Genomic DNA, 24,323 nt, shown 5'->3' on the forward strand with positions numbered 1-24,323 from the left:
CACTGTTGCAGTCTGTTCCCTCCCTCCTGTCCCCTCTTATTTTTCTTTTGTGTGGTTCCTTCTTCACCCTTCTTCTGAGGTGTATTTGCAAAGGGTATGGGATTTTACTCATTTTGGAACACCTGACATCTGGGGCAAGAAAAACTGGAGAACATGGCGTCGGCTGCCAGCTTTGTACTCCTGGCGCTCTGACGTCAGGGAGCATGGCTGAGCAGCCGACGCCGGACCCAGACTTTGGGATTCTGGCCGACCGAGGACTGCCTGCCAGCAGGGGAGAACCCTACAGTCATGACTGCAACAGTGAAGACACTCGAACATCTACATTTATGATAAGTGTACACAACTGTACTTTCCTTTTTCTATAGCTCTGGTATCTGGCATGTGTTTTTTAGAACTGACTGGATAAGTTCCATCTGGTGTTTGGAAATGAGGGAGGCCACTTGAACAATATTTTTTCCAAGAAGCACCCTAGTTTAGGAGGGGGGAATAAGGTGTAAAGGGAGGAGAAGGAAGAAGGGTTAAGGTTATCTTAAGGGAGGTAAGGTGGAAGGGAAAGCTAGGTTGATTCGCATCTGATCTGCTGGGGGTCCCCTGTCTGAAGACCCCCAACATTCTCTTTGGGTTTGCTTACCATTCATTATTGCAATCTCTTGTTTTCCTGTTACCAGATCATATATATATATACCCTCTACCTACAGGGGTGGGAGTCTGAAGAAGAGAGCCTTATTCAAAGGGACGTTGAGAATTTGTCATAACATAATCTGGGAGGGGGATAGTCTTCAGCCAGGCATGTGACATACCTACTGACACTATAGGTACTGGCCCTACATGATACATCCACAGCATCATGCTTAGCTTGGAAAGATAGATCACATAAGTTGAGCAACTATTTTCTCATGTTTTTATCATTAATATTCTCTTATCTTCAGTCCCCTCTGCCTTCATTCTCATTTTTTGTAACCGGATTTGTTGGAGATAGGTTATAGGGCTGGCAGTTTAAGCGCCCTTCTCAAAAAAGAGTAGAAGTAATACAGTGGATATAAAAAGTTTACACACCCCTGTTAAAATACCAGTTTTTTGTGATCTACAAAAAGAGACCACAATAAATCATTTCAAAACTTTTCCCACCTTTAATGAGACCTATAAACCTGTACAGTTCAATTGAAAAACAAACAAATCTGTTAGGGGAAAAATATAAAAAATGTACAGTACTTTGTTGAAGCACCTTTTGATTTAATTACAGCATTCAGTCTTCTTGGGTACACACCTGTCATCAATTAAAGAGACTCTGATTAACCCCAAATAAAGTTCAGCTGCCCTAGTAGGATTTTCCTGACGTTACTCAGTTGCCTGCTACAGCAAAAAGCCATGGTTCACAGAGAGCTTACAAAGCATCAAAGGGATCTCATTATTGAAAGGTATCAGTCAGGAGAAGGGTACAAAAAAATTTTCACAGCATTGGATGTACCATGGAGCACAGTGAAGACAGTCATCAAAAAGTGGGGAAAATATGGGACAACAGCAAAGAACTGGACGTCCCTCTAAAATTGATGAAAAGACAAAAACTGGTCAGGGAGGCTGCAAAGAGATGCAACACTGAAAGAGCTGCAGGAATTTCTGGCAAGTACTGGTTGTGTACTACATGTGACAACAATCTCCCATATTCTCCATATGTCTGGGCTGTGGGGTAGGGTTGCAAGATGGAAGGCTTTTCTTACCCAGAAAAACATCCAGGTGCGGATAGAATTTGCAAAACAATACATCAAGACTCCCAAAAGCATGTGGGAAAATGTGTTATGGTCTGATGAGACCAAAGTTGAACTTTTTGGCCACAATTCCAAAAGGTACGTTTGGTGCAAAAACAACTTTTCGCATCATCAAAAGAACACCATCCCCACAGTGAAACATGGTAGTGGCAGTATCATGGTTTGGGGTTGCTTTTCTTCAGCTGAAACTGGGGCTTTAGTCAAGGTGGAGGGAATTGTGAACAGTTCCATATACCAGTCACTTTTGGCCCAAAATCTTCAGATATCTGCTAGAAAGCTGAAGATGAAGAGGAATTTCACCTTTCAACACGACAATGACCCCAAGCATACATCCAAATCAACAAAAGAATGGCTTCACCAGAAGAAAATTAAAGTTTTGGAATGGCTCAGCCAGAACCCAGACCTAAATCCAATAGACAATCTGTGGGGTGACCTGAAGAGGGCTGTGCACAAGAGATGCCCTGACAGTCTGACAGATTTGGAGCGCTTTTGCAAGGAAGAGTGGGCAAGATGTGACATGCTAGTAAGACTCCTACCCAAGAAGACTGACTGCTGTAATTAAATCAAAGGGTTAAGGGTATGCACACTTAGCAACCGTCTTATTGTATGTTTTTTTTTTTTTTTTAATATATTTTTCCCCTAACAGGTTTGTTTTTCAATTGAATTGTACAGGTTATAGATCATATTAAAGGTGGGAAAAGTTTTGAAATTATTTATTGTGGTCTTATTTTTTTATGTCACAAAAACCTGGCATTTTAACAGGGGTGTGTAAACTTTTTATAATCACTGTATATACCTTTTTACCAACTCTGTCAAAGGTTCTGCTGACCTTGCTGTTTGAGATATGGTTCCTGGTAGGGACCACAACTACTCCTTTGATAAGGGTCCCTTGACAGCACATGTGAATTAGCCAACACATTTCTATATAGATGTTTGTGGAAATCCTTGAGCTTGTAAAACCAGTCTGGCTTCCAAGGATCAGAGAGAAGGAAGTCAGACTCCAATGATGCATTGTGAAATGCATCTTCCAGAACATTTAATGCTGGAGGAACTGATAATGGCCTAGGTTCAGAGAGACCCCTGAAGCTCTGTTGGACTTCAGAGTACTCCCTGGATTCTCTTTACAAGATTTCCCCGAAGTAATAGTTCTCCCAAGGGACAGCAAAGGTCAGGATGTCTTTGGTGTCTGAGTTCAGGTTTTATATCATTCGGAACTTGCCCACTTAAACTAGTTCAATGGCTTCTAAATCAATGGAGTCATATTGCTCTTGGGAAGGAGCCACCCCTGTCTTTTGTAGAAAGGGGTCCAGACAACAGATGGGTTTCTAACTTGGGTCTCTTGGACTTGCTGAAGGTCACACAACTTTCAGCCAGCTGGACTAATAAGTCAGAAGTCATCTGGGGTACTGGGCTGAGGCATGCTAGGCTGCACTTTAATTTCTGATGCCTTGTGCTTCACATAGCAAGAAGCAGTGTTTGAGGCAGGAAATCAGAATTTCAGTGCAGCTACCAGGAACATTTTCTTGAACAAAATCCTATGGATCCCATTTTTCCCTTTGGAAATGACAATGTGTGCCCTCACTGATATGGATAGTCAGCTGTCAAAGGGCCTTGGGTATGTTTGTCTAGGAGAACCTGACAGAAACCAAAGGTATGGCACCTACAAAGCAGGTGTGCCAAAGGCTTTGGCCAAAAAAGACTCCACAGTCAAGGTTGGAAATGTGCCTCACCTCCCATTGTGCCACCCTAACTTGGGAAACGCGAGTCTTCAGTTATGTCCTCTTTTTCTCTATGCTTCTCACATTTTTCCCAAACCATGACAGCACAAAAGCAGACACTAGACCCATTTTTGGAGGTGAACTCCTAGAGAGATTTCTGATGACAGAGTCTCCTTGCTTAAAAGACAGTGTGGATAGCAGTCCATGTTGGGCAGAGGAAAATCAAACATTTACTATAGACATCTTTGTGTGATCTGTTTTTCTGTACATCACACAGTTCTTGGCATTCAGTCAGTTATCTAGTTTCCCAGTGTATGAAACTATGAAAACTAACTTTCCACAGTCAGGGCCAGCCATATACATAAGTAAACTTGGAGATCACCAAAGGCACCATGCTTGGAAGGGTGCTCTTTTGAATTTATTTTTTTAGAGCAACAAAATATATTATTCTGTTGCTTTAAAAAAATAAAACATGGTGCCCTGCTACTACAAGACGTGCCTACCTCTCAGCATGATATGCACCCCAGGGAGGAGGTGCTCCACTTGATTTGAGAATTCAAGTTAAGTAATGTGAGGTTAGACCTAAACGTTCTTTTTTTTTCTCTTTAAATCAAACAAGCCACTGTACAAGACCTATACATTAGGTCCAGTTATCGTATGTACTACTGTGCAAGCGATCCGCCTCAGACAAATCACTGATTTTTGTCACCAGAGCAGTAAAGGATTATAAATAAATATAGGACATCTCTTTAAGCAAGTTCTGGCTTTACTGATTGTCTGTATCTTTAACCTGGGATTCTGGGGCATTTTGAATTAGCACAATTATGGACAGTACAGGAATAGTGCAGGACGAAAGCTGTGAGGTAAGTATTTATTATTATTGGTGAGGTAAGTGTTATTTTATTTATTTATTTAGTTAGTTACTTATTTAATTTTATGATTTGCAGTGTTCATCCAGATAGTTGTCCTGATTTGTGTGGAGCAACTTGGAATACATTGTGTGGACTAGAAAAGGAGAAAATGATTGTATGGCCATCATCATACCCCTCAGCTGTCCAGAATTTTGCAGAATGTCCTGGTTTTTGCCTGTTATTTTTGATCTGTTCCACAGTTTGTGAATCTGATGATTCTTCCATCCGTTCCTCATTGGATACAATCTTGAATCCAACTTTGGCCACTGGAGACTTGAGATCCAAAGCTCAGGCTCTTCTCTGCTGTTTGTGAAGTTTTCTCTTCTGCCAAGAAACCTTCAGACAGATCAAAGGGGAATAAAGCCACAGACGGACATAAGGAGAAATCCAAGGAGTGCAGAAAATACTTCCCCGATCGTTCTTCCACATCTGTTGCTTCCATAGCCTTGGCACTGAATTCTAAATAAACTATCCGATCTGATTCCTTTTTCATGTTCTCTTGTGGTTGGATCCAGTACTCCTCTGCTCCCAAAGCAGAGGTTTTCTCTGGGGCCCATTTCCCCCCTTTTTTTTTTTTGCAGGAGAGGCCTTTTTACCTTTCCTGTTAAATCGCCACCTGCTGCCTCATCCTTGCAGTCAGACTGGATGACTAGGAGCCTGTCCATAACAGAAGTGGACCTTATGATGAAATTTCTCAGAACACAGTTTGTTAGCGATTCTCCTGGCTCCGGCCAGAGCTGGATCCGGGAGCTTAGATCCTTCCCCTCATCACATTGTCATTTCTACCCTACCCTGATCTATTTTTCGGCTGTGGGATTATGGATCCCAGTGTCACCCAGAGTTTGCCTACTAAGGATCTGAAGACTTGGCTGTCTTCAGTTCTGGGACCATCTCTGATCCAGCTGGCAGTGACTGGCTATGATCCAGAATGTTCTTAGGGGGCAAAGCATCTGTGTTTGGCTCTGGGGGGGACCATCTTGACCTGAAGTTCTCAGAGCTGCCCCTTCCTATCAGCCTCTGCACATATACCTCTGCTTTGCTGTGTCCGGCTGTGAACTTAGCCGGGCAAAATTCCGAAGTTTGCCTGGAACAGTAGCTTCGGTTTCTCCCCAGACTTTGGTCCTCAAGTCTGTTGAGAGAGCACACTCCTTGTCAGATGAACGGACTTCTCTCACTTGCTCAGTTCCACCCGTTCCACATAGAATGCACTTGGGACCTGAGCTGACTCATCTAGTCCTGGAAGGACAGCAGGCCCTGTTGCGCCATGAAACCGTCCATACAGGGGTCTCCCAGACCACTTCAGAGTCCTCTCTGGAACATCCCACCATAGAGGCTCCTCAGAAGTATTGGTGTAAAAGGAGACACATTGACTGTCCTCAGGAGTTGTTAACTGAAGATATATAAAACGGAGAAAAAAGTGAAAGAAACAAATTTATTCAAAGAAGGACTCTAGCGCCTCTGCAAACAGCTGCCTTCAAGGAGTACAAACAATTAAATGACTAAACATTTTGTATACCACTCGTAAAAACTATTTAATACAGTTAAACAACTAAATAATTACGTTGAATTATATTAAAAATCTCCAGTTGCATTCCACATTCAAACCACTGGGGGTCAGTGTACCATACTTCAAAATAAAACTGATTCCTGATCAAGCAGTCTTCTTTTAATGTGAAAATTTTCCACATTTGAAGCAGCTTGTTCCAAAGTAGTACATTTTAAAACTTCAGAATTAGTGCCATGACCTACTTTAAAATGCATAGCCACAGAGCTGCATTTCTGATGTCTGTCTTTTAATCTAACTTTTAAAGGGCATTTTGCTTTCCCCTGTATAGAACAGGCAGCAGGGACATTTCAAGGCATATATAATAATTTGTATAACAATAATATTTCGCACTCAGATTAAAAAAAAAACATTAATCTTAGCAAAACTATTTACACTATATTTACAGCTAGAACATCTTGAGTATCTATATGTACCGTTAACCAGTATTTTTATGCAGATTGTCTGCTGGTTTAACAAACTTACCATGTATAATAACGTCCCAAATATGTCTCCCTCTTTTGTGAAAAATATCAGGTTAATGCATAAACTGTTGAACTGCCTGAATTTAAGTAAAAAGCTCCAAAAATATTTAATATTCTTAACAATCTGTGTACTAAAGACATCAAAGCTAGTAACCGCATAAACCTTCCTATGAATATACCCACCCCCCCTTAACAGTTATTACTAGATCTAACCATAACATTCTTATTCCTTATGAATAAAATAAGTAAAAAAAAAGAAAGAAAGACTGTAAAGTGAACTTACCTGAAAAGCATCTAGAAATCCCTGTGGCTTCTGGGGGCCTTGTGGGCCCCAGCTTAACACAGTAGTTTGCTACAGTTATTAGAGAGCAGTCCTGCCTACTTATATTGTGTTGATACAATGAGAAGATGCAGTAACAAACTGAAGAGCAAGTAAGACGAACTGAAAAGAGAAGAATGAAGTAATCTAGATTGTGTGGGTAGGCCAAGATGGGGGCGTCTGGTGTTTTTGTGAGGGGAAGGCAATGGATGGGCCCATGAAGCCCAAGGCCGGCCCTGTCCATGGTTTATACCAAAATGCATGTACACCCAAGTTTGCAACATATGTTTAGTTGGCAGTTGTGAATAAATACATTTAAAAATGCATAGTCTCTTGGGGATGCACAAGCCAATGCATTTCTTCGTGCTGGTCCCAAGCCTGGATAAATGGGGAGGGTTGCGTCAGGAAGGGCAACTGGCACAAAACATTTGCCAAATGAGATATGCGGAAAACAATGCAGATTTACATACAGGATTGGTCAATGCCCGAGTTAACAATGACCGCCACTAGTGCTGTTAGCTAATAGGTTGCTGGCGGAAATTGGGCTACTGTTGGCCGAAGGAGGAGAAGGAGAAGAAGAGAGGGAAGGCATGCCTGAATGCAGGAAGAGAGGAGAAAGTTTAGAAGTGTGGTAGTTAGGGTAGGAACTTTGAATGTTGGCAATATGACTGGTATAGGGAGAGAGCTAGCTGATATGATGGACAGAAGGAAGGTTGATATATTGTGTGTGCAAGAGACCAGGTGGAAGGGAAGTAAGGCCAGGTGTATTAGAGGCGGGTTCAAATTGTTCTGTCATGGTGTGGATGGGAGGAGAAATGGGGTAGGAGTTATCCTGGAGGAACATTATGCCAAGAGTGTTTTGGAGGTGAAAAGAGTGATGTTTTATGAAGCTGGAAATTGATGGTGTAATGATGAATGTTGTTAGTGCATATGCTCCGCAAGCTGAGTGTGGTATGGATGAGAAAGAAACATTTTGGAGTGAGTTTGCTGAAGTGGTGATGACTGCACCCAAGGGTGAGAGAGTGGTGATTGGCGCAGATTTCAGTGGGCATGTTGGTGAAGGGAACAGAGGGGGTGAGGAAGTGATTGGTAGGTATGATGCTAAGGAAAGGAATGCAGAAGGTCAGATGGTAGTGGATTTTGCAAAAAAGATGGACATGGCTATGGTGAATACATATTATAACAAGAGGGAGGAGCATAGGGTGATATACAAGAGTGGAGGGAGATGCACACAGGTGGATTATATCCTATGCAGGAGGGCCAGTTTGATGGAGATTGGAGACTGTAAAGTGGTGACGGGGGAAAGTGTAGTTAGGCAGCATAGAATGGAGGTTAGCAGCAAGGATCAAATGGTGGAAATTGAAAAAGGGTGATTCTGAGGTGGAGTTCAGAGAAAAGGTAAGACAGGCACTGGGTGGCAATGAAGAGTTACTGAACAGCTGGGTAACTACAGCAGAGCTAGTAAGGGAGACTGCTAGAAAGGTGCTTGGTGTGACATCTGGACAGAGGAAGGAAGACAAGGAGACCTGGTGGTGGAATGAGGAAGTGCAGGAGAGTATACAGAGAAAGAGGTTGGCGAAGAAGAAGTGGGATTGTCAGAGAGATGAAGAATGTCGACAGGAGTATAAGGAGATGAGGTGCATGGCAAAGAGAGAGGTGGCAAAGACTAACGATAAGGCGTATGGAGAGTTGTATGAAACGATGGACACTAAGGAGGGAGAAAAGGACCTGTACCGATTGGCTAGACAGAGGGACCAAGCTAGGAAAGATGTGCAGCAGGTAAGGGTGATAGAGGATAATGAGGAAAATGTACTCACAAGCGAATAGAGTGTGTTGAACAGATGGAAAGAGTACTTTGATGGGCTGATGAATGAAGAGAATGAGAGAAGAGAGAAGGTTGGATGATGTGGGGATAGTGAATCAGGAAGTGCAATGGATTAGCAAGGAGAATGTAAGGATAGCAATGAAGAGGATGAAGAATGGAAAGGCTGTTGGTCCAGATGACATACCTGTGGGAAGCTTGGAGGTGTTTAGGAGAAATGACGGTGGAATTTTTAACCAGATTGTTTAATGAAATCTTGGAAAGTGAGAGGATGCCTGAGGAGTGGAGAAAGTGTTTTGGTACCGATTTTTAAGAGTAAGGGTGATGTGCAGAGCTGTAGTAACTACAGAGGGATAAAACTGATCAGTCACAGCATGAAATTATGGGAAAGAGTAGTAGAAGCTAGGTTAAGAAGGGAGGTGATGATTATTTATTTATTTACTATTTATTTATTTTATTTACATTTCTTGACTGGGAGTGTCCGACTGGACGTAGGTCCATTTTCAGCGGAGGCCCGGGGAGAAAAGCTCCACAGTTAAAATAAACAGACAGTAGTTACATTAGATTACATAGCGATTAACAATTTAACATAGCAATTACTTACAACATATTTACAGATGAAGAACATAGTACATCAGTAGACAACTAGAATCTTTATCTGTGAAGTACATAACAGACATTAACAAATGTTACAATAAGAAGTTCCTGCTGTATAATATATACTAAGCTTATGAGCATCTGAGCTTGCTATAATCAAGGTAGTTAGTGGAGTGGAAAGAAAGGTAGTGGTTGGATGGGTTGGGTGATATTAGAGTAGGAGTTGCAAGGACATAGCCAGCATGTTGTTAGGTGCGCTTTTAGTAAAGTTTTGAAGTGGGTGCATGATGGTATGGAGGTAATTGTGGGTGGGAGGGAGTTCCATAATTTGGCTATGGTGCAAGAGAATAGTGCTTCACAGCAGAGTTATTGGCTTTAGTGATCTGCAAGTGATTTTTGTTGCTGGATCTTAGTGGTCTGGTGGTGCGATAGGGTTGGAATAGATTCTGGAGGGGTGGGACATTTAGAGGATGGTTTACTAGTTTGTGGGCGAGTGAGAGTTGCTACCACTGAAGGATCACAGATTAGTGATCAGCAGTATGGTTTCATGCCAGGAAAGAGCACTACAAATGCGATGTTTGCTCTGAGAGTGTTGATGAAGTACAAGAGAAGGTCAGAAGGAGTTGCATTGTGTCTTTGTGGACTCATTGAAAGCATATGACAGGGTGCCTAGAGAGGAGTTGTGGTATTGTATGAGGAAGTTGGGACTGGCAGAGAAGTATGTAAGAGTGGTACAGGATATGTACAAGGGTAGTGTGACAGCGGTGAGATGTGCAGTCTGAGTGGCAGATGCGTTTAAGGTGGAGGTGGGATTACATCAAGGATCAGCTCTGAGCCCTTTCTTATTTGTAGTGGTGATGGACAGATTGACAGACAAGATCAGACAGGAGTCCCCGTGGACTATGATGTTTGCAGATGACATTGTGATATGTAGTGAGAGTAGGGAACAGGTTGAGGAGACCCTGGAGAGGTGGAGATATGCTGTAGAGAGGAGAGGAATGAAGGTCAGCAGGACTAAGACAGAATATATGTGTGTGAATGAGAGGGAGGATAGAGGAATGGTGAGGATGCAGGGAGTAGAGTTGGCGAAAGTGGATGAGTTTAAATACTTGGGATCAACAGTTCAGAGTAATGGCAAGTGTGGAAGAGAGATGGAGAGTACAGGCAGGGTGGAATGGGTGGAGCAGAGTGTCAGGAGTGATTTGTGACAGACGAGAACCAGTAAGAGTGAAAGGGAAGGGTCTACAAGAGGGTAGTGAGACCAGCTATGTTATATGGGTTGGAGACAGCGGCATTGACAAAAAGGCAGGAGTCAGAGCTGGATGTGGCAGAGTTAAAGATGTTAAGATTTGCACTGGGTGTGACGAGGGTAGACAGGATTAGGAATAAGTATATTAGAGGGTTAGCCCAGGTTGGACGGTTTGGAGACAAAGCCAGAGAGGTGAGATTGTGTTGGTTTGGACATGTGCTGAGGAGGGATGTTTGGTATATTGAGAAAAGGATGCTAAGGATGAAACTGCTAGGTAAGAGGAAAAGAGGAAGGGCTAAGATGAGGCTTATAGATGTAGTAAGAGAGGACATGCAGGTGGTTGGTGTAACAGACCAAGATGCAGAGGACAGGAAGAAATAGAAATGGATGATCCGCTGTGGCGACCCCTAATGGGAACAGCCGAAAGAAAAAGAAGTCTCTTCCAAGAAAAAAGTCTAGGTAAATGTTCCTTGTCAAGAGTCCTGCACATCTACATTTTCAAACTCAAAATTCATTCATTACTGAGTTACTGATTTTTAAAGTTTTGAATGCATTCTTACGAGAAAATGAGAATAAACTTTAGAAGTGCAAGAAAATGTTTTGTTCCAACAGTAGAGACAAGTAACATGGAGAAATATATTCAAAAGAGGACTGCTTGTATCCTTAGAAAGGAATGTTGGCCATTGCAGATGTTTCTCGTGTTTCACTGTTGCAGTCATTACATTTGGGTTATCTGCTTGCAGGTTGCCCTCAGTCGGCCTGATTAACAAAGTCTTGGGTCCTGCATCGGTTGCTGTCCCTTCTTCCATGACGTCAGGTCGTCAGGGGTATAAAACATGCAGCCAAATCCATTACATCGGTCTTTCTTGCCATGCGTTGCCTGAAGCAAAAGCAGTTCGCAAGTGCCAGTCAGCAGACTCCTGAAATTTTCGTTTTCGAGTTTCAGAACCGAAGTCTTCAACTAAAGCTAAGTACCCCCGTTGGGGAAACTTTTTTTCTTGCTCCTTACCGGTGTCAGTAAAAGTTAATAATTGCATTACTTGTGGAAAGCAAATACCTCATAAAGACTTTCATTCGTACTGTATTCCATGCCTAGGCCCTTACCACAATGTACCTTGCTGTCGGTTTTGTACTTTAATCAGCGCACTATCCATCGTCGGTATATTTTTGCCTCTAAATATTTTGGTTATCTGTTTAATTATCCAGAAATGTTGTCGGTAAGCCATCTGACTACCGGGATTCCGAAAAAATGCAACGATAAAGACAGAGACAGGCCGCCGATGTCCAAAACTGCCTACGGCGCTTCTCCTAAGCCTGTCCCTAGTTCGCCGGTACTCAGTGAGGCACTTTTGCAGCCCCTGATACCCGCTACTTCTGATTCGCAGGCCTCTACTGAGACCCATTCGGAGTCCGGTATGCCGCGAGATGCTTCAATTGTGGAACCCGCGGATGTCTCTACCTTGAATGGGTCCGGAGCCGCTGTGCAGGCACCGGCTTCTGAAGGTGTATTCAGGCCTACGGACTTGCATATTAAATCGATGCCTCCTTCATTACTTGGGCCTAAATCTCTATCCATGTCAGGCCATATGCTCTGGCCTCTATGCCTAAAAAAACAAATAAGAATGTCTGAAGATCTAATAACTCTAATCGGGGGTAGCCAACCCCCCCCCCCCCTTCTAAGAGGCCTAGGACTGAGGTTGATTATGAATCTTCTGATCAGGATTCTGTTTTTTCTGACTCTTCTGATGATCTGGATTTGTCCTTTCCTATTGCAGATCCAGAGACTATTTCACAGGGGCCCAAGGGCATTAAAGCTTCTACTGCTAAAAATCCTACCCCTTCTGATAGACACTCCTGGGAGCTGGATAGATGGGGTAAGAAGGTTTACACTTCTGCAACCTTGGCCATTAGGGCTTTAAACTGCCAGTTTCATATGTTAAAATATCAGCAACATGTAATTGGACTGCTTAAATAGAAAATGATGTTGATTCCTGGAAAATAAAGAATTACAGGATTTAATGCATTCTGCCGAACAAGTTGGAAAACATATTTTGCAATGTGGTTTTGATTCATTAGAGGCCTCTTGCAGGGCTGCTGTTACTGGGTCTGTGCTCAGAAGGCATGCTTGGCATAAGGAACAATGTTTGCCTGATCATTTTAAAGCTAAATTGTTGGATGCTCCTTTAAATCAGGACCGCCTGTTTGGCAACAAAGCTGAGGAAGTTCTTAAAAAGATGGAAAATAAAGCTAAATCTATGCAAACTGTTAAAGATTTTTAGTTCAGCCCCCTAGATTTAGTAGGCACTGGCCCTCTAAGAATTGGTCCTTTCCAGCCAAACCCAGACACAGCAAAAACCCCAGGTTTCAGTTCCAGGGGACTCGCAGACCTTAGCAGTAGGAGGGGGGCTCCACTTCCAAGTCTGGGAATAATAAGACTCCCCCCTATGGTAAACTGTTGCAATGACTTCCTTTTAAAATTTCCAAGCACTTATCAACTGACTGCCCCTTTGTGTGGGGGGGTTGCTCTTCATGCAAAGAATTGGGAACTCATTACCCAGGACAAATGGGTTTTAAATATAGTGTCCCAGGGATACGGATTTCACTTACACACGTTGCCAACACCAAGTGAATGGCTGGAACTACCCCCAAATCAGTGGCCAGAGGCCCAAGTACTTTCTCTCTCAAGCATGGAGGCTATTCAACTGGTACCAGAAGAAGAAAATGGACAAGGTTTCTACTCAAGACTTTTCCTGGTACCCAGAAAAGACAATTCATGGCATCCTATCCTGGACCTGTCTACTCTAAACACCTTTTTGGAGATTCCAAAATTCAAGATGCTGACTCTTCACCAATTACTTCCTATGCTAGGCAAAGATGCCTGGTTGGCAATACTAGATTTAAAAGAAGCATACCTGCACATCCCAATCAGGGAATCTTGCTGAAGATACCTATGCTTCAAAGCAGGCTACACACACCATCAGTTCTCTGCACTGCCCTTTGGCTTATCTACTGCGCCCACGGTATTCACAAAGTGCCTAGCTCCAGTTATTGCATTTTGCAGGCAAAGAAATATTCAAATATATCCATACCTGGACGATTGTCTAATTCAGGCAGAAAGCCAGGACATACTTTGTTAAAAGGGTTCTAACTTGTCTGGGTACACCATAAATGAAAAGAAATCACACCTGGTACCCTGTCAACAAGTTATATTCCTGGGAGCAAGCTTGAATACAACTTCCCAGATGGCTTACCTTACACCAGAAAAGCAAAAAAATTTGACAGCCTACTTCAAACAAGTGGCCACAAAAACCCTATCATCTGCAAGACAAATACTGCAAGCCTTGGGGTTCATGGCCTCCTGCATTCTTCTAATTCCATTGCAAGAGGAAACTACAGTGGTATCTAAAAAGCCTATGGTGTCAACATCCTCAAGACCTAGAAACAATGATTCCTATCATACCTTGCCTACGCATTGAGTTCCTTTGGTGGGCAGAGGCCTGCCACCCAAACAAGGGACTACCTTTCACACCACCCCCTGCCGCCCAAACCCTAACAACAGATGCATCAGACTATGCATGGGCGGCTCACCTGGCAGGGAAATGCATTCAGAGCAAATGGAACCCAAGTAAAATGCATGCTCTGACAGCCTTCAAGGACCACATTCTTCCAGGACAACTAATGGTAAAGACGGACAACAACACTGTTATGTGGTACATCAACAAGCAGGGGGATACACATTTACCCCCTCTGCAGACTAGCCATGGCATTGTGGAACACAGCCTTGAGCTACCAAGTGCACCTACAATCTCAATTCCTGCCAGGAAAATTAAATACACTGGCAGACGGACTAAGCAGAAACCTCATGTACCCATACGAGTGGAAACTGGAAACAAGGATTTTCAACATGTTGACAAGCAAATGGGGGAGCCCAGATATAGACCTGTCTGCCTCTCCCCAGAGCTACCAATTGAACAAATTTTGCACAAGGACTCCCCACAAACAAGCCTGGAAAGTGGATGCTCTGAACTTCAGCTGGAAAAACCTATCAGTCTATGCCTTCTCCCCACAGCCTCTGCTCTCTAAAGTACTACTAAAAATCAAGCAGGACAAACCAAGGATGATTTTGATTGCGCCAGACTGGCCACGCCAACACTGGTACCCCCGCCTGTGCAGTGTGTCACAGTTATCTCCATGGCACCTGCATCAGACTCCTTCCCTGCTGTCTCAGCAGGAGAACCAGATTCTGCACCCTCAGCTTCCAACACTGAACCCTGCAGCCTGGCTAATTACTTAATATCTCCTTTACCATCCCTCAACAAACCCGTGATGAATATCATCTTAGAGGCGAGGAGGCCTAGTACTAGAAAATCTTATGCTGAAAAATGGAAAAGATTCTGTGCCTGGAACCAATCTCAAAGGATGAGCACAGCAGCGCCCAATTTACCTCAGATTTTACAATACTTAACTGAGATGCTTCACAAGGGCCTGCCTTTTTCCTCCATTAAAATCCACGCCTCAGCCATTTCAGCTCATTATAACACAGAACCTCCCCTCTTCTCTCATCCACTGCTCAAGCAGTTCCTCAGTGGTGCCAAAAATTTGAGACCACCGAGGAGAGCTCCAACCCCAGCCCTGGGACCTTAACTTTGTCTTGGAGAAACTCACTCTACCTCCTTTTCGAGCCAGCTGCTACTGCAGACTTAAAATTTCTTTCTTGGAAAACAGCTTTCCTTTTAGCAGTCACTTCAGCTAGAAGGGTATCTGAATTACAGGCCCTTATGGCAGTGGAGTCTTTCATCATCTTTCATGTGGACAGGGTGTCCCTCAGAACCAATCCATCCTTAATCCATCCTTCATGCCCAAGGTGGTATCCAGTATGGATCTTAATCAGTCCATTCATTTGCCAATCTGATTTCCCAATCCACAGAATAAAGGGGAACGGATACTACATTCCTTAGATGTGCACAGACAACCTAGATTCTACTTGGACAGGACTAAACCTCAAAGGAAATCTGAACAAGTGCTGGTAAAATTTTCTACAGGGGCAGAGGGAAAGTCTATTTCAAAGCAAACCATTTCTTGATGGAGAAGCCATTGCATTTATTTCTGCTATAAGCACCATGGAAAACCTATCCCCCAGGGGATCAGACCTCACTCCACCAGGGCTGCATCTACCTCGACAGCCTTTCTCAGAGGCATCCCTACCAGGGACATCCTAGAAGCTGCTACCTGGAGGTCTGTACATACTTTCACCAAGCATTATCATTTGCCAGTTTTCTCTAAATCCAGAGCTGACTTTGCCACTGCAGTCTTGCAGGGCCTTATAGCTGGCCCTAATGCTATCTAAACTTCTCCTCCCAACCATAGCTTTGGGAATCTACCCAAATGTAATGACTGCAACAGTGAAACACGAAGAACATAGTACAGTTGTGTACACTTACCATAAATGTAGATGTTCGAGTGTATTCACTGTTGCAGTCCTGGTTACCCTCCCTCCAGCCCCCTGACTTCTTTTGGCTATACCTCTACTTTCTTTACTATGCTTAAAAGCCTTTTTGGTGTATTTGCTTTTTTGTTGGAGGTATATCTTTGTGCTTTTATGTTTAATTGCTTCCCATTTGGGGGGCTCCTGACATCTGGGACAAGAAAAACTGATGTAATGGCGTCGGCTGCATGTTTTATACCCCTGACGACCTGACGTCATGGAAGAAGGGGCAGCAACCGACGCAGGACCCAATAATTTTTTAATCAGGCCGACTGAGGGCAACCTGCAAGCAGGTAACCCAAATGTAATGACTGCAACAGTGAATACACCCGAACATCTACATTTATGGTAAGTGGACACAACTGTACTTTTCGTGATCAGTTGTCATCTACAAGTTTCACTGAGGCAGGCACATCAGCTTTGTCTACTCCCCAAAACAAGTACTTGAAGCCAGATACAAAAGTATCAGAGTAGCCTTGTCACTGTCCCTGCTCAAGATGTATAACAGCCACTTTCATTGGTACGTGTGTCAGTACTTCAGTTATGCAGAGAAAAGTAGTTAAGGATGACATTTGAATTCCATATGGTTCAATAAATAAAAGAACCCCCTGTAACAACAATAAACAAGATAATCTTCAACACAAAAACAGTTTTCAGTTTTGTCATTTGTTGTACTCTTTCTGAGAATGTTGTTAGCAAACACATTTTCCTTCAGAAACTTCTGAGTGACAGCAAGGGGCCTACATCTGTTAAATATTGGGTGCATGCTTTACCTGAATTGAGTTTTATGTCACGTCATGCACAGAAGTCACATAATGTAGTTGAATATAGACTTCATGGATGTTAGATCACATCTGTTGTCTGTGTCTTATTTATTATGTTGTTGGCATGTCGTGGTTGCAGAAATGGGGTTTAAGCCCAGGCCTCTGTCCAAAGCTTAAAGAGTGGAACCAAAGAGGGCCAATTTGGTGAACTGCATGATTCTTTAGGAAGAGAATAATTTGTGGTATAAGACATAATGAAGCAAAAGGTGAGATTTTTGAAGCAGTGCTGACTTCCTCAAATGCTGTGGTTCTAGGCTGAACAAGTGAAATTACCAGTGCACATCTAAAAGGAATAGCTGATGTAAAGGAAATGTGCAAAGTGGAATGCGAGTCAGTTAATAAGGCAAAACGAAAAATAAAAGCAGGATGTGTTGTAAAAGTAATGTCTATAAAGAAGAGTTGTGCAGCAGTGCACTATAACAAAGATGAAGCCCGAGAAAACACTGCATTGTTTTAAGCAGGAATAATTGATAATTATTAATCTGTTCTGCAAAGTTTGTGTTACAAAGGGACATTTCTCTAGTATGTTTAAATGCAGATTTGTTGAGATGAAATTGAACATTGAACAGAATATGAAAATTAGCTATTTGAGGGTACTTTTGAAGTCAAACTGATACTGTGAAGTCTGTAAATGCCTCTGCAGCAATGAGTCAGGTGTTCAAGGCTGACTTTTGGAAATAAATACTGATAATTAATGGTAAGAATGTGAAATGTAGGTACTACTGCAGAATGAAGGATCTTATGAGAAGATACTTTTAAGATTCTGTCTCTTTTTGGTACTGAAGAAAAAGTTCTGTCTTTGTTAACCTGTTCCAGCTTCAAGGTGGCATCATAAGGACAGAAAATGCTGACACAAGAGTAAGTCTAAAAGTTCAGTCTTTTTATATACAGTTCTCCTGACATTTTGGCTTTTGATAAGCTAGGAATGATAAAACAAATTGACTTTGTGAAAGCAAAGACTGCACGTGTTCTGAATTAGGCACATTGTTACAGAGACATCTAAGAAACTGTACAGAGCCATGATGATGCTAACATGCATAACTGTTGATTTGTTTATAGGCATAGTAAGCTTATCCGGAGAATGTCACAAGCAAATAAAAATTGATGCATTGGTAGTGGTGTGTGCTTCCAGAAAAGTACCCTGAAGTAAAGCTGAACAGGAGCTAGATCATGTTTTACTGTTGCTGAAGTAAGGTGGATTATTCTTGCTGTAATAGCCCTTGGCCAGCCCAAATACCAGAGATTTTAAGCCCTTCCTGGGCTGGAGATGGCTTGCACCTCACTTAGGGTGCCTAGGTTTAAGGGTCTTCAGTCAGAATTTTTGTACAGCTCATTCTTGCCATTGTAGGCAGAATCACCCAGTTTTACAGACTGCATCAGTCAGTCCAAACCAGACTTCTTCACAAAGCTGTGTCCCCCATTGGGGAAATTTTCATTGTATTCTCTTGTTTGCTTCTGTTAGATGTGTACTACAACTAATACTGGTCTGGATTGTAGAAAACAGATTTCACTTTGGGATTATCATACCCTGTGTTTGTCTTGCCTGGGATTATAGCATGATGTACCGAACTCTCACCACTGTGCTCACTTTAACAAAAGCACTATTCTGTTGTTTGGTTAAGTCACTTGAACAGTTTTTAGAAATAGAAAGAGGTTGTCATGGAACCTCATATATACTGTGTCATCTGCTGGTTCTTCTGATTTTGAACCCCTCTTGCTAGTGTAGGGAGAAGAGTCTGAATCATTTAAAATGGCAAATGGGCTAGTGTAGGGAGAAGAATCTGAAACTTTTAAGAATGGCAAATGGACAGCTTTGCTATCAGCTAGTCCACCTAGACTTGTAAGTGTTGCAGACTGAAGACTCTTGCAATACTTTTCAGTGTCTGGGGGATATGTCAGAGGCCACTGCTATATACCTTTTGGAGCCTGATATGCCTCCTGGCCCCCTGCACATCCACACAAGTCAAAGGATAAAGGGTTGTCTACTGGATCTACGGTTGCTCTGCAGGCCTTTGCTTCTGACTCATGAGACAGGCCTTCAGATAGGGAAGACAGAATCCCAAAATCTTCCAAGGGGTCATCAGTCGACCTTGAGCTAGCCGCAGCCACAAGCCCGCAGTCTGGTCCCAGTACTCAGTACTTCCAGTGCCACTCACCACCATGCCTAAGGCCAGAACAAAAATATTTTTTCTGTCTTGCTTTCTGGCTTCCAGCCCCATCAGGCCTACCAGCAGGACCTACTTATGCTGAGGACCTCATTCAGATTGTGGCTTCCAGGCAGCACAGTCCTACTAAGCTTCCTACTACTACAGAATCTGTTTAGGCAGGACCCCCCCCCATCACCACCACAAGGAATCCACAGATTTGTATTTACTCAAATGAGGAAGAGTTGGCATATGTAAATTCCTACTGGCTCATACGCCATATGTGCCCTCAGTGGCAGTCCTTTTCTCACCTTCACTATCTGAGGATTTCATCTTTGGCAAAATACTCCATGAAATGGATTTTTTTCCATTGGATAGCTCAGGTCTTCCCTTAGTCCAGAAAGAATTAGAGATTTTTTTGTAGGTTCCTTATCATAAACCTTTGGTCATTCATCCTGTATTAGAAGTTGTGGATAATGGCATTTTTGACTCTCTGCAGCCCGATTCCCCGCTACCTGCTCCTAGGAACCAGATTATTTGTATAGGGTTCTGGATGCCCAAAAAACACCTATTTAGGAATCTTATTGCTAACCCTGAAGTGGTAATTTATAGTCCTAAGTGAGCTAAGGGCAGCAGGATATCCCTTTTTATAAGGAATACTGCAACAGTGAAAAGTAGGACATCTACTGGTATGATAAGTTCTTACACAGCTGTACTGTCTTCAAGGTGAGGGCTTTTTAACAGTGCAGCTTCTCCACCTTAACCTGTTTGAGAAGTGGTGCTTCTTGTTGGTATAGTTTTTCTGCTCCTTTGGCTATTTATACACACTGTACATTTTGCTACTAGAGAAATGTTGCTCTTCATATACCAAAGCATTGACATTGCTAGTATATTTACTACATATTTTACCCATGATGCATTTTATATTGGAGAACTGCATGCTTATTGTAGGTATTGTATTTATATTTGTTAACCAGGTAATGCACATACCACACCAGATCATCTGCAGGCACAATCTGATTGAAAAAAAAATAGCACACTACATGCTGGTATTAAAAAAATAAATAAATCAGAGTAAAGGTTGTAAATTAAGACAAACCAAGAAAAAGTATCAAGACCTCCAAACTAAAACAGTACACGAACTCCAACTCGCCACTCGAACCGACTCTATGTTTTATTTTAAGTGCGTTAAAATATCAGTACACTTTTCGTCAAGGCCACTGCCCTAACTTCTTCAGAAAGAACGGAAAACATCAAATAACCGCCATTTATAATAATATTGTAACAATCATTAATTAATCAATTTACTCCCTTAAAGACACAAAACATGATTCAGACAAACATACCCTATCTAGTATAACCTCGGTATTCAAATTTTCATAATTTTTTTAAAAAATATTTAAAAACAATAAACTGAATCTGTACTCATAAAATGATATACACGAATATAACTATATATACACTCAAATATATGTGTGTACCTATATCCCTATTCGGGTACATTTAAAAGTATGTACTCGTATCAAAAGCAATGCAGTTAATAATTGATGATTTGTTAAATGCTAAAAATATGACATTAAATCCTCGTAGAAGGCACATATGGAGAGACCATAACATTTGATAATAACATTAGTGTATAACAAATATATATGTATATATATATATATATATATATATATATATATATATATATATATATATATATATGGTTCCCGTTTAGAAACGCGAATTACAAGATGACCGAAACGTAATATCCCGAGAGTACAAGCGCGAATCAGCAAAATCACGAAAGACGAGAAGCACAAACTGACAGCATAACTTAAAGTAGAGAAATTGCAAGTGGATGCCGGATATATGGTCTTACCGCTACTATGCAGTACAAGGATCGAAGCTATAATGTTCCAGGGTCTATTGGTGCTGTTTATAGCACTGTATCATCGCAGAAAGGAGGTGCGGTGCTGTTGTTAGATGGATATGTACTACATAGGGAAAAGATATGTGAACAGAAGAGCTATTGGTGCTGCAAATGGAAACGGGAAGAAAAGTGTAGAGGTAGGGCCGTGTCAATAAGTGTGCCTACCGGGGAGCAACTATTAAAATCTGTAGCTCATTTCCATCCCGGAGACCCTGTTGCTATTGAGCAGTATAGAGTGTGCAATACTTTAAAAGTAAAGGCAAGCAACTCTAGAGATAACCCTTGCTTGCTTGTCGATGATGTACTAGCTTCAACTTCAAGTGTTATTACACCTAGTTTGCCTCCCCGTAAACAACTAGCACAACAGGTCCGTAGGATTCGCCGTAAAGTGTCGGACTGTAGTAGCTCCCGTATCCAGCATTTACAAGAGATAAATGTCACAGAGTTCCCTATGAAATCCAGTATTTCTGAATAAATGTGTAGTTGATGTTATGTCAGATACAGCGGTGGCCATCTTTACTACTAAGCAAAATTTAATTGACCTAAGCACTGCAACGATTTGGCTTGTTGATGGGACCTATTTTTACAAGGGTAGAATGTGCAGGCAGTTATACAGTATACATGGCATGATTCAGTACGGAGGGTACCATAAGAGTGTACCATTACTATATTGTATTATGAATAAGAAGTCATTGAAGGCGTACAATAACATGTGGAATTCTGTGTTACGGTTGATGGATGAACATGGTTTAGAAGTGTCTGTGAAATATGTTTTGAGCGACTTTGAAATTGCAGCTAGGAGAAGTATACTTAACAATCTACAGGGTGTAACAGCCAAGGGATGTTTGTTTCATTTCTCACAAAATATATGGCGGAAAGTTCAACAGTTGGGTTTAGCTCACTTGTATAACACGGGGTTTCATTTTCAGTTGCATGTTAAATGTTTGATCGCCTTAGCATTCCTACCAGAGAGCGATGTGCTTACAGCATTCAATGAGGTTAAAGCAGAATTCCCTACTGAAGGCATTGAATTGTTACGATATTTTTCTGAATGGTATGTTCATGGTAAACCTCGTAAGTTTTGTACTCGAACTACTGGTTTTTCAAAATTCCCACCACTGTTCCCTATTACGTTTTGGAATGTGGAGCAGTTAAACGCCTTGTTTTTGCCTCGTACACAAAACAGTGTTGAAGCATACTGGGGCATAGGTAAACAGATCTGTGTGTACTGATGAGAATATTAGCTAGGGAACAGGACAGAGTGGATGAGCTCAAGTTGTGGTGCGCCTCCGTCACCGAAGAAGTGGAAGGTTGTACGTCGTCATTTACAGTTCCAGCAAGTTGTGAAGAATAGAGGCAGCTACAGTACGATGGAGTTTCTTATGGCTATTGCGAGATTGCTAAAGGTCTGAGGACTATGGGATGTTGCGATTACTACTGTTCAGCTTGATTGGTAGTAGGAGTGGACGTGCTGTTTAAAGTTTCACATCAGGATGGGTTTATATTTCGTTTTCCTGCACGACGGTTGTATTGCTGTGGATATCGAATATATTTTTTATTTGGAACAAGAGGGATACTTGAATTTGTTTAATAAAGTGTTTGGGGGTTATTCGAGATTTTTTCGATATTTCTGTGTACCGTACGTGTTTTCTGGTGTTCGGTATATTGCATTTTCGAGATTCCTGCCTTTCGCGCTTCCTGTGTCGTGATTTTGCGTTTCGAGTTTGTTTCAGTTCGCGTTTCTAAACGGGAACTATATATATATATATATATATATATATATATATATATATATATATGTATGTATAATAAATGATACATACATATATATATATGTATATATATATATATATATATATATATATATAGATACATATACAATAAAGTAAAAATGCATATAAATAAATACAAAAATACACCACAAACAGGTAAAGTGCATGAAAATGTAAAAATAATAAAAAGTGTGTATATACATACATATAATAGAATATATACATGAATCTATATATATATATATATATATATATGTATATATATATATATATATATGTATACACACACATACCTATAACATTTAATAATTAATAAGATAAATCTCTACTTTATTGATTATTTAATTTATTCCATTTAATTTATTTTATTTTATTTTATGCTGGGTGATCAATCATTTTATTTTATTTTATTTCATTTCATGTTATCATATTTTGTTACCTAATTAGGTTTTTTAACCTTAAAATACACATAATGGAGCTCATTTCATTAATGCCTGGATATTGGCAGGCATTTGTCCTGAGCTGCCATAAAAGTTCCTTCCTCTCCAGTTTCAAAGACTCTGGTCCTCCCCTTCTGTCTTTCTCCAATTGCTCAATAACCCTAAATTTAAATTCATGGCCATTAAACTCACTAATGTGTCTAGCTAGTGCATTTTCTAACTTATTTCTATTAATACAATAAATGTGCTCGTATATTCTTTCACTAAGCTTTCTATCGGTTTTACCGATGTAGAAAGCTGGACAGTGTATAATTTAGCTAGATATACTACTTGTTTACTGCTGCAATTAAACCTCCCATTGGACTTGTATGTCAAGCTACCTATTTTAAACTTAACGCCTTCATCAATGTATTTACAAACCCTACACATATTACACTTAAATATCCCCTCTTTAGTGGTAAATCTTCGACTATTAGCTTGTAAAATTTCTTTCAAGTTGTTACCACGCTTAAAGATAAATTTTGGTCTCCTTGAGAATAAGTCTCTAACTGTGTTCGTAGAAGCGAGACAGCTGACGAAATCAGTCCAAGACGCACCCAGGTAGAGAATCATCAGACGGACAATAATATTACACGAATTGAAAATCTGAGCTCTTGGGTACAGAGATCTTTTTCTTTTACTGAAGTACACTCGAGCAACAGAATAGAAGTTGATCAAGAGGTAAGCATGGATCTAGCCTCCAAATTGTCTGTGTTTGATGAGAAACTGTGTAAAGTATGGAAGCTACATCTGGAAGTAGCATACTTTAGAGACTGTATTAACTTAAAGATAATTCCGAAGGGGCTTAGACAATGGCAGTTCCCTACTGGGTCATTGAGGGATCAGTATTTCACAAAGCTCTGATTTCCCTGTTCGACAAACATGGGATAGAACTTTTGGATCTATTTTGTATTCACTACCAGATCATGGTCGATTACTTCCTGGTCGAAATTGAGGAACTGGATTCCTCAATAAAAAATTATACGAGTTTTTCTAGGTACCGGTATGAATATGACCGCATTTTTGTTAGTATTGACCAGTATTTATCAAAGTTGAATACCACCAAAATAAAGAAAATAAAACGTGATCTCAAAGACTATGGGGCAGATAATGTGTACCCAAACCCACCTAATTCCCAAAGAGGAGCACTTGTTAACACTGATAATAGTAGGAATGCCTCAGTTAATAGGAATAACGACAACCAAGGAGCTGAGACTGAGATACGTGACTCTGTTAATACTAATGGCACATATTCGGGGAACAACCAACAAAAAGGCCCCCCAAACAATATTCA

The sequence above is a fragment of the Protopterus annectens genome, chromosome 1.part0 (assembly GCF_019279795.1).
Source record: "Protopterus annectens isolate FY-2018-M chromosome 1.part0, PAN1.0, whole genome shotgun sequence".
Classification (NCBI taxonomy): Eukaryota; Metazoa; Chordata; order Ceratodontiformes; family Protopteridae; genus Protopterus; species Protopterus annectens.